The following is an 11,699-nucleotide window of genomic DNA, read 5'->3' as shown; positions in this document are numbered from 1 at the left end:
TCGACAGATATATATGTCAAATAACCCGAACGCCTCGTGAGTTCACAAGTAACTGATCCTTTTGGTCTTGCCCACCGTAGGTCAGAGTTACCGCGGCGCTGGTACATAAAAGGCCTACGACGGAACACGACGGTTGTTAGTCAGTAAGAGTCTGACACTCCCTCACCGCTGCTAACCCACAGCGGGAAGAGTCATTTGATGATTTTTGACGTCTGTTAAAAAAAAGGTATTTGACCTACAAGAAGGCGCCTGACCTATCTGGCTTATGACATTTCCGCTCATCTTTCCTTCATCAGTGTTTTTACAAACTCCTAATTTGACATTTTCATGCTAAAATACGATTAAAAATCAATTAAGTTTGCTTTCGTCTTTAATTATAGGTATTTAGGTGTTCTCAAGGTTCTGTAGTGAATAAGAAACCCTAATAATATGGCATAGTTATGTATGTAGGTGTGTATATGTAAAAGAAACCATTTTTTTTGCTTACGTGTAGTCATCATCTCCCGAGCCTTTTTCCCAAATATGTTGGGGTCGGCTTCCAGTCTAACAGGATGCAGCTGAGTACCAGTGTGCCACAAGGAGCGACTGCCTATCTGGCCCCCTCATCCCAGTTACCCGGGCAACCCAAACCCCTTGGTCAGACTGGTGTCAGACTTACTGGCTTCTGACTACCCGTAACGACTGCCAAGGATTTTCAATGACAGCCGGCTACAGTTTAACGTGCCATCCGAAACACAATCATTGGTGTCTAAGATATACTTAGAATGTACATACAAACTTAGGAAAGTTAGTTACATTGGTACTTGCCTGACCTGGAATCGAACCGGCGCCCTCATACTCGAAAGGTTGGTTCTTTGCCCACTAAGCCACCACGACCAAAATCGATCATCCATATAAGTAAAACGATTCGTTTCTTGTATGAACTAACTGAGCTTATTAAATCATCATCATCTCAGCCGGCGGACGTCCACTGCTGAACATAGGCCTCCCCCTTAGATCTCCACAGATACCTACCTGTTGGAGGCGACCTGCATCCAGCGTCGACGGCGACCTTTATGAGGTCGTCTGTCCACCTTGCTGGTGGACGTCCTACGCTGCGCTTGCTAGTCCGTGGTCTCCACTCCAGCAGTTTTCGACCCCATCGGCCATCTGCTCTGCGAGCAATATGCCCTGCCCATTGCCACTTCAACTTGCTAGTTGGCTTATTAAATGGCTAGTCATTTTTCCGCAATTTCACGGAGGAAACTACTTTCCGCACTTAAAGAAAAATTTGCCCTTTTGTTGATTACTCAATAGCAAAAGTAATTTCATGTTTGTAAGTATAGTTTGTATTATTCATTTAAATAAATATATGCCTACGTATTAAATCCCTACTAATATTATAAATGCGGAAGTAACTCTGTCTGTCTGTTACACTTTCACGTCTAAACCACTGAACTGATTTTAATATGTGGTACATAGATAGAGTCGACCTTGAGAAAGAAAATAGGAAATTTTTTATCCCGGACTTTTGAAGAATTCTCTTGGAAACGCGATATAACCGAACTCTCCGCGGGCAGCCGCGAGCGGAAGCTAGTTTTTCCAAAGGGGACCAAACATCCATACACACGTTTTTAAATAGGTATATTAACTTTCGCGTTTATAATATCGAATCAATTTAATATATCTGAAATCAGCAACCCGCATTGAGCAAGCGTGGTGATTAATGCTCAATCCTTCTCCGTGTGAGAGGAGGCCGCAGCCCAGCAGTGGGACGATAAAAAGGCTGTAACATAACATAGCATTTAAATATAAAGTAGTAGGATTAGAAAACTCTGACCTTTAAGACTACGTGAGCTTGCGTGCGATAGAAATCTCATTCGAATCGATACAGCCGGAAGTTTTGGCCGAAGCTACTGCTTATCAACTACATAGCTAGTTTGTGGCGTTTTACTCGAGTTTTGCTAGGTTGGTAGTAGCGTTTCTGTTTTAGAGATATAAGAACCCTTTTCGAGGAATTTTAGTTTCAATAACGTATCTTTGTTGACTACTTAGCTTACTAGAGATAGGAGTTTGTCGTAGTTTGGATAGGGCTAATGTCAAAAGCTAAAATATTTTATTTCAAGTAGGCCATAAGACCCATTGACCTATAAGACCTCTTTCGAAACGTCAAGGTAGTTGCATGGTTCCGAAGAGTGGGTCTCATAGAGAAGAACCGGTAAGAAACTTCATAGACACTCTTTAAAAAAAAAACCCGCGATACTAGGCGGTGTGCACCCGGTCATCAACTAGCAAAGTATCAATATAAATAAAGTACCTACATATTATAACTAAAATATCGTTTATAAAAACATAATGGCTAAAGTTAAGGCAGAAATTAAGCAGGAAAAGGTCTTGAGCTTAATTGACACCAATAACTTGACATAATTTTAATGAGCTGTCAGAATATTATGACTCTTCAATCCATGTATTTACAAGCCCTAAATTGACGTTTAATTTAGGGCAACCAAAACCATTTTCCATTAAAAAAACAGGATTTTTTAGGGCGTAAGGTTTAAGGCGTCAGTACATAAAGTAGATACATATGTATGTGTATATGTACATATTTAAAATTTCTGCCAGAGGTTTCACCCGAGTCCTTAAGTAACAAAAAAGTTGCCTATAGTCAGTCTCCCTCAATAAATGTGTTAATTTTCATTTAATTAATTAAATTCTAAAATTGCAAAATTTTGTTCAATTTGGACCAGTTCCTGAAATAAAGACATTAAAATCAATATACCTAGAAACAACTGCTTTAAGTATAGTTAGCCTCTATTAAATAAAGTCATCAAACTAAAAAGTTTCTAATCTCAAAATCCACAAAAAGCCGCGCCTTGAAACTGTAATTCTTTATTTCTTTTGATATTTACTACATTCCTAACAGTTCTTGTAGTAAGTCAGCTATAATATAACTACGAAATTCCTAATTACCTATAAAAGGGCAAACACGCATGTGTAACACGAAAGAAGGTTAGTAGCTAAGGAAAACCTCCTTTGTGAATCGACGTTGGCGCGAAAAGAAACCTTGTGTAATCTGTGGTTAAGTTTGACAGTTGCGCGTGGAAGGTTGGTAGCGTTTTTTTAGGGTTCCTTAGCAAGGAATCTTTATAGTTTTGTCATGACCGTCCTCAGTGACCGTTAGCACTAGAGAGCAGAAATTTCATACCAATATACGTTAATATTTTTTTTAACGACGTCAAAAATCATCAAATGACCTCCTGCTGTGGGTTAGCAGCGGTGAGGGAGTGTCGGACTCTTACTGACTAAAAACCAATCCGTTCCGTCGTTAGGTTCCGTCGTAGGCCTTTTATGTACCAGGGCCGCGGTAACTCTTTCGAACAATCCCGCAGCCACGGTAGAACGTATATCAATCACGCCGACAAAGTGCAAAAATGAAAAGTCGAAAAAAAAGTATTATAAGGGTAGGGATTAGCACATAATCGAACACTACCATACAAAATGGCCGCTCACTTCCGACGAATCGATAAATAATCAATAATCTACTTTATATTTCATATCCTGTGTATCCATATGTAATCTGGACAGCAGGAAGACAATGTCACGATCAGAATTCGAACCGCGAGAGATCCTTGAGACGCACATAGGGGTATTTTGCATTTTTAGCCGGGCGAAACTATTAGTACGGGTTTTTTTGCTGTAAAGTAGATAGGACTTACTAATATTTACAGAAAACCATTGAGATGGCCTTAATTCAAAAGTGAGTATTATGGGCTGAAACGATGATAAAATAAAGGAATATTCATGATTTGGAGAAGGTTTTATTGACTAACAAATTAGATAAAAATCATATTGAACAGGTATTCTCTACTTAAATGTTTGTAGTTAGAGCTCCCTGGTATGCCTAAAACAATAAATAAGCGTATTAAAAAGAAAACATTTAATAATTTGCTTGAAAATAATGGTTAATTGCTTTTAGTTTACACCAGCAGTAACATCTAAGTTCTGTCAAAAGTAGCAAAAAGTAGCACCTAATGTGTGTAATATCTATCATCTGACAGTGTTTGTAATACGTTACAACAGAAATCATTAGCCGGAAGCACCCGGAAGATAACTATATTCACCGTGGAAAGTACAATTCATTAAAAAACGGTTCAAACATTTTGAACTTTAAGAATTGATTTTGAACCTTAAAAAATACACGTGAACATTATTAAATCCTAACAAATAAAACTGTTCTTATCTGTATTACGATAATCCATAGTAGTTTTGGTTAAATAGCTCACAATAAAAAAGTTCTGAGGTTTCAAACACGGTACGTTTTTAATGTAGTCAGAAACTGACGCGAGTGCATGTCACAATGATCAAGTTCCGAGAGGTTTGTGGCTGGATGGCGCGGGAGTAGGAGCCTGAAAATGGTCGGATTTTGTTCAGTAGTTACCTGGCTTTCTAACAAGCATAAAATTTTTCTTTTCTATTGAAGTTTGTTTTTCTAGTTTCGCCCGGCTAGAAATGCAAAATACCCCTATGTGAGACGCCCAAATCCATCATATGCGGTCGTTTGAAGTACATGTGTACGTTTTTTAACACGCTTATATTAGCTTCACTTGTAACTATGTATGTAAGAAAATCTTGGAATCTTTTGACCCACTTCCCGGTCTTTGATCAAGTTAAAATTTTGCACACGCTCTGAGTTCTAATGACAATACATGACTAGCTAAGAAATGTCATTACAAATCCAATATGGCGGTCTCCCCAAGATCGCAAACTGGCCCATGTTTGTATCAAATGAAAGGGTTTGCTGAATGGGATACCTACGAAAAAAATAATCATTGTCGTAAAAACGTATACAATAAAAATAATTGTTTTTAAAACTAAACAACACGCTTAAAAAAAACTTACCGACATTTAGTTTGATAAAAGAAAGCGTTTATAAATGTAATGTTTACTCTTTTTGGACAAAACACTCCACGTTTTCTTTCATCAACCTACTATTTTATTCTCAACTATGTTGAAGGCGGCTTCTAGTCTAACCGGATGTAACTGAGTACCAGTACTTTACAAGGAGCGACGGCCTATCTAATCTCCTCAAACCAGTTACCCCGGGCAACCCAATTGGTGAGACTGTTTATCATATCTACTGTCACAAAGCAGCCCGTAGTCTGGAAGTCGGTGATTGATTCACCCGTGCATCGAAGAGCACGTAAATGTCGGTCCTGCGCCTGATCTCTTTCGGGTCGTGTCGGATTGCCGTCCCATCGGGTTGAGAGAGTGAGGCAATAGTGAGTGCACCTGTGTCTGCGCAAATGCTCGTGCACTATAATATGTCCTGTGCAGCTGGCTGAGCTACTTAAATGAGAACAGCCGCCATAATCATCATCATCATGTCTACTGGCTTCTGGGCTATAATTAAGAAACTACGGAACCCTACACTTTCCGTGGCTCGACATACTTTCAGCCGTTTTTTTTTAAATTACTAGCAGTGGCAAGCATGTGTCGTGTTATGCCAAAGGTCAGGTTGTTAGGCATATTATGCCCTTTTCTTTCTTTAGTGAGGGCGAATGAATTTTTAACTGTACAATCGTTTAGTTGGAGTTTAATTATCGGAAAAACGTTGTTCCTGGTTACGGGGAATGCTTTGATACATTTTTTTTGTGTTGGAGCCTTTTTGGGTCAATGTATTGTAAACTAACTGTTTTCCCGCGGTGTTGTGGGAACTACTGCCTGTACCGGTATAAAATATAGCCTTTGTTACAGAAGAAACCTAGAATATAAGTAATAGACAGTAATTTAGCAATAAGCCCTCACATTTTTGCAACGCCTGCAAAAGGCCGTTAAGCTGAACCTAAACCTATATATAGGTATAAGAACTGTACAACCTTAACATGCAAATAAATATTTTGAGTTTGAAAGTGTAGTAAATATAATAAAGAGGAAACATTTTGTTTGTTTGTTAGCACCCCAAACGCCTGAGAAATTACTGAAATGATTTGAAAAGTTGTAGGAAAGCAAACACTCTTCCCGAGTAATACGCTATATTTTATCCAGCTGCAGGAAATAGCTCGTACGTAAAGCGATTGAATCCACGGGTGGAAGCTAGTCGTTGAAAGGCAGTTGCTCCTTGTGGCACACTGGTACTCAGCTGCATCCGGTTAGACTGGAAGCCGACCCCAACATAGTTGGAAAAATGAGTACCATGCTAGCCGAGTTTCTAGATTTCAGTATTTCTAGAATACAGCCTAAAGCCACAACACTACAATTTGCTTTAACTACCTAAATCATTATGATAAACTGCCGCCGATTTCTGTAAAAATACATACCTTACGTTTACGTATAAAAGGTTTCTTTGACATTTAGAGTTTATAGACCTTCTAGAGGTCATTATTAGAAATATGTATTAAGCTGATGTAAAGTCCATTTCACGAAAGAAGTCCCGCAGACGCAGCGCTAGTGTCTATGCGATAGCTCAGTAAACAAAAATATATCAAAAGTAAGTACAAAAATATATCTGTTACAGCCTTTATATCGTCCCACTGCTGGGCTGCAGCCTCCTCTTACACGGAGAAGGATTGAGCATTAATCACCACACTTGCTCAATGAGTGTTGGTGATTCCAGACTTTACAGTCCAGGTTTCCTCAAGATGTTTTCTTTCACCTTTTTATCAGCCATTGGTGTCCAAGATATACTTAGAAAGTACATACAAGGTTAGAAAAGCTTACAAAAATATATACATATATAGTTCCACAATTTTCCGCGGGACTTCTTTCGTTAAATGGACTTTAGTAACTATTTCCTGTTTCACCCGCGTCCCATAGAACCTCCTTCCTGTACCCGGATATAAGTAATATAGCTTATATTACTAGGGGATAATGTGTCTTCCCAACAGTGAAAGAATTTTTCATAGAAGTTATAAAAAAGGTAAAACATATGTGCTAGCGATTTTCCGCGGTTTTTAGTGAGCGAGGTTCTTTCGTAAGTTTTTATAAAGACTTCTTTAAATCTATTTAATTATTGCTTTTGTTACAATGATGTAAGTAACTTTCAAAAGTCATAAACTATTAACTGAAAATAAAAGTATATCTAACAAAAGATTATTTCAATCACTTAAATGAATGCCTATTTAATATTGCAATCATAAGAAAATGTGTTTGTTTGTAAAGATTCCACTCTAAAGTGACTGATCCAATTTCAATCAATTTTACCGACAGCATATATTATAACATGCGTTTTTCTTAAAACAACTATTTACTTTGAACATTTTTAACGTGAAAATAGAACTAGGTACCACCATTCCAAAATTCTTGATGAAAATACATAGGTAGCAAAACTTTCGTTAAAAAATCTGATGTTTATGCTGTCAATATACTTGGGCATAAGTAAATTAGGTATTATTAGGCTCATTTCTCTTTAGAATCCGAGTGGAACCGCGAAAAATCGCTAGTTTTCCGAACATAAAATCGCATAGAACGTATTCCGCCATATTGAATTTGTAAACACATCAGGCTGTCAAGTTTCGCGCGCTTTCAGTAAAGAAGGTTGAGGTCCAATTATTTTAAGTGCTTTGTATGAGTAAATAGTGGTGGCCTAGTGGGTAAAGAACCAACCTCTCAGGTATAAGCGTGTTCGATTCCAGGTCAGGCAAGTATTAATGCAACTTTTCTAAGTTTGTATGTACTTTCTAAGTATATCTTGGACACCAATGACTGTGTTTCGGATGGCACGTTAAACTGTAGGTCAAGGCTGTTATTGAACATCCTTGGCGGTTTTTACGGGTAGTCAGAAGCCAGTAAGTCTGACACCAGTCTAACCAAGGTGTATTGGGTTGCCCGGGTAACTGGGTTGAGGAGGCCAGATAGGAAGTCGCTCCTTGTAAAACACTGGTACTTAGCTGCATCCGATTAGACTGGAAGCCGACCCTAACATAGTTGGGAAAAGGCTGGACAGATGATGACCGTATAAGTTTAGGTGGATAAAAAATAATGGTATTAGACATTGTTAAATATATTTGTACTTATCTGTTAAGGTTGGTTTTAATACGAAATATACAATGTAGGTATGAATTACTACAATGCTTAGGTTCTTGTAAAAAAATATGTGAGTCATTTTTTACAAAGTAATTATTATTTACCAACACGTAGTTCATTCCTAAGTATATTACAATATGAGTAATATTTTTGGCTTAATATAGAACTGATTCTACAAATCATGAACACTATTTTAGTCCTGAAAACCTTTTTTTTACCTATTTCAGACATACCTTTCAGAAACATTTTTTTTTGTTTCCTAAAAGCTCCCGAAACTTGAACCGATTTGAAAAATTGTTTCTGTTGGAAAGCTACTGCACTCTTCCCGAGTAACATAGGCTATATTCTATCCCGGTACAGGCAGTAGTTCCCACAGGACGCGGGTGAAACCATCGGAAAAACAGAACGCATTCGATACACTTATGAAGAGCATACGAAAAGGCAAGCATTTGAGCATTTTTCCTTACATTTTTCACTTATTTGACAACCATCTTTTACCTCAGTGCGGGAAGTAGGAAGCAGTTCTCTCAACACGCAAGCGAAGGCATAGCAAACAGTTAGACATATATACATTTCTTGTAAAACGTCTGACGTCAGAACACGTACAATTCAGTCATTATAAGCATGCAATAGTATCGTGCAAGCCTACTGTAATTGCTAGTTCAAGTTAACCCTATACTATACTGCTCATGGATTATCCGCCTTGGCGGCTGTTCTCATATAAGGAAATCAGTCAGCTGCGCAGGACATATTATAGTTTGGGCACATTTGCTTGGACAGGTGCACTCACTATTCCTTCACTCTCATAGCGCGATGGGACGACAATCCGACACCACCGGAGAGAGATTACAAGCAGGACCGACATTTACGTACTCTCCGATTCACGGGTGTATCAGTCACCTACTCACAGACTAAGGGCTGCTTTTGTGTAAGTTTCTAAAACCCTCGAAGCTGTAAGATAGTTTGTCTGACTTACTAGCTTCTGGCTAGCCGTAACAACTGCCAAGGGTGTTCAATGACAGCCGGGACGAACAATTTAACGTGCTATCCGAAACACAGTCATTGGTGTCCAAGATATACTTAGAAATAGATTGACCTCCATTCAGGTAATAAGTTTTCGTTTGTTTAACTAGTGCAAATAAAATTTATTTATAGCGTAGTACACGCCTTTTATAGCTGCATTTGCAACAATTTTATATGTTCAGAGGTCAAGATTAGAGGTAAATTGTAGGTTGTACAACCTTAAATGCGACTATGAAAAGGCACGAAGAAGTACTTACTAATCATTTTTTTACTTGGGGCTTGTAATCTAAACAGTGGATATAGAATAATAGATAGATAGGCAATCGAATATTTTTATCGGAGCCCAAAATCATACACATCTGTTGTGTGACATTTTTGCCTCAACTTTGAAATCGGATCTCAAATATGAAATAGCAGAGTCGAGTTTGCATAGCTTAAGATTATTACATTAATTCTACAATAATTTATACTGTGTTTCTTTGTTTGTACCTGAAAGACTCCAAAACGAATGGACCAACTTGTAAAAATCTTTCGCTATTGGAAATCTACATCATTCCCGAGTAAAGACTATGATATGGGCACTATAGTTCCCACGGGACGTGGGTGAAACCGCGGAAAAAAAGCTATTTGCAAATCTAACATTACTGTATAAAAGAAAGTCGTGTTAGCTACTTAAACTCGAGTATAGCTGAACCGTTTAAGCTGATAATTAGAGGGGAGGTAGCTTAGACCCGGGATCAGGACATAGGATAGTTTTTGTCACCATCCGGCTTCGGGAAGCAGTTTTATCGACGACGGGGCGTGGTTAAAAAATATATTTAAATATTGCAATTGGATTTGTTAAGACTGTAATATTCTGTATTAATTGAAAGCGTTTTCTATTTAAACAAAGAATAAAACCTCTTCAAAGTACATAACCAATGCCGTTTACCACACATATAACCTTTTTCTACGCACCGAGTTTCGTAACAAAGAGTTAGTATACGCGATAATATAAAACTACCCCCCTCCTGACCCCGAAGTGTACTTCGTTATAATATACAGCGGTGGGGCGACCCCTAATTTAATACTGTATACAGGGTGTTTTTATATGAAGGTTGGTGTTGATTTCATTTTTATAGGCGTGTAGGTTGTTTTGTTAAAGTTTTCGCAGTTTAGTTAAAGGAAGAAGGATTAGTTATAATAATGGTATCCAGATAGATTGTTGGCCATCATGGCGTCTATTCTCTCTAAGAAGATCAGCAAGCTGCACAGGACATATTATAGTGCACGCACATTTGCTTGGACACAGGTGCACTCACTATTTCTTCACTCTAATAGCGCTTTGGGTCGACAATCAACAATCGAAAAATATTTGAATTGAAAGAACCTATAGAATTAAACAAAGACATAAAAAAATACCTTGAGGTACATTATTAGCACGTTCCAATCAGAGCTTCATGTAATCTTAAAGGAACTAAAGTAATACTATCAGAACATAATTAGGTTCTTAACTTGGGTATATAAATGACATTATTAAAAATAACTTATTTAACCAAACGAGTACGTTAAAGCCTTTCACAATAATCAGACAATAATTTTTCGAAAAAATCGCATTAATGTCATAAGATTCGCGTAGAACCTCCTTTTAATAAAATGTCAATAAAGGACAACAACCTTCTTCAAAGGAGTCTGTCCATCACCAGTGGCGGATTTACCAATAGGCCAAGTAGGCCAGTGCCTAGAGCGGCAGATTTAGAGGGGCGGCAAAATTAGCAATTTTTTTTACAGGTTTTTTTATAATTGAGTATATGAGTACACAATCCATATATAAATAGACGATTAACAAACGCAAAATTAATAAACTGTAATATACATATACTTAGGTACTTACGTGATCATGAATTTTAAAATATTCTAATAGCGTTTCAATAAAAATAAAATAAAAAATCCGCTCGCTTCGCTCGCGGTTTCGCGGCTTTTTTCGTCATTCCTGGTTTGTTCTGCGCTCTTTGAGTCCTCAATTTAACAAAAAGTTAAAGCACCGAAGTAGTAAAAACAACTGACGCGTGGAGGACTTTTGTGTCCAAAACTCGAAAAATTTCGCGCTCGCTGCACTCTCAGCTTTTTCACTTTACACTGGTTTTTTTCAAACTTTCAAATTTTTTGAGTCTTGGAACACAAAAATACTCAAACAGAGTATTTTTGTGTTCCAAGACTCAAAAAATTTCGCGCTCGCTGCGCTCGCGCCTTTCACTTGACAGTGGCTATTTTCTGATTTCTTTAGGTATTATTGCGTCCCAAACATCAAAAATTTCGCGCTCGCTACGCTCGCTGCTTCTTCTCTTTGCAGTGCTTTTTTTCCACTCTTGTTTGGGTAGATATTTTTGTGTACCAAAACTAAAAAAAAATTCGCGCTCGCTTCGCTCGCGACTTTTTCACTTTACAAAATTATTGAGTTTTGGAACAGAAAAGTATTTACATTTGTCGTTTTTTTTTGGGGGGCTGCACAATAGGTAGTCCGCCCCGGGTGCCACCCGATGCTACGTCGCCACTGCATCATAGCACCCGAACGAATGAACCGATTTCAATTTAGTTTTTTTTTAGTGTATGATGAAAATCGATTGAGCCGTTTAAAAGTTACAGAGGTTTTACGCTTCAAAGTCGCTGTCATATAAACTTGTTAACATTTAACT

At 37.9% G+C, this 11,699-nt stretch overlaps 1 protein-coding gene across 1 annotated transcript in view; it reads right to left on the bottom strand.

Moving 5' to 3' along the window:
- LOC110383583 (gelsolin) overlaps positions 1-11,699 on the bottom strand; it is a 253,645-nt gene that overhangs the window by 129,106 nt on the left and 112,840 nt on the right. The window lies entirely within an intron of this gene.

Source organism: Helicoverpa armigera, chromosome 31 (genome assembly GCF_030705265.1).
Source record: "Helicoverpa armigera isolate CAAS_96S chromosome 31, ASM3070526v1, whole genome shotgun sequence".
In the NCBI taxonomy this organism is placed as follows: Eukaryota; Metazoa; Arthropoda; class Insecta; order Lepidoptera; family Noctuidae; genus Helicoverpa; species Helicoverpa armigera.
The sequence above is the reverse complement of the archived record's forward strand: the minus strand, read 5'-3'. Positions and strand labels throughout refer to the sequence as shown.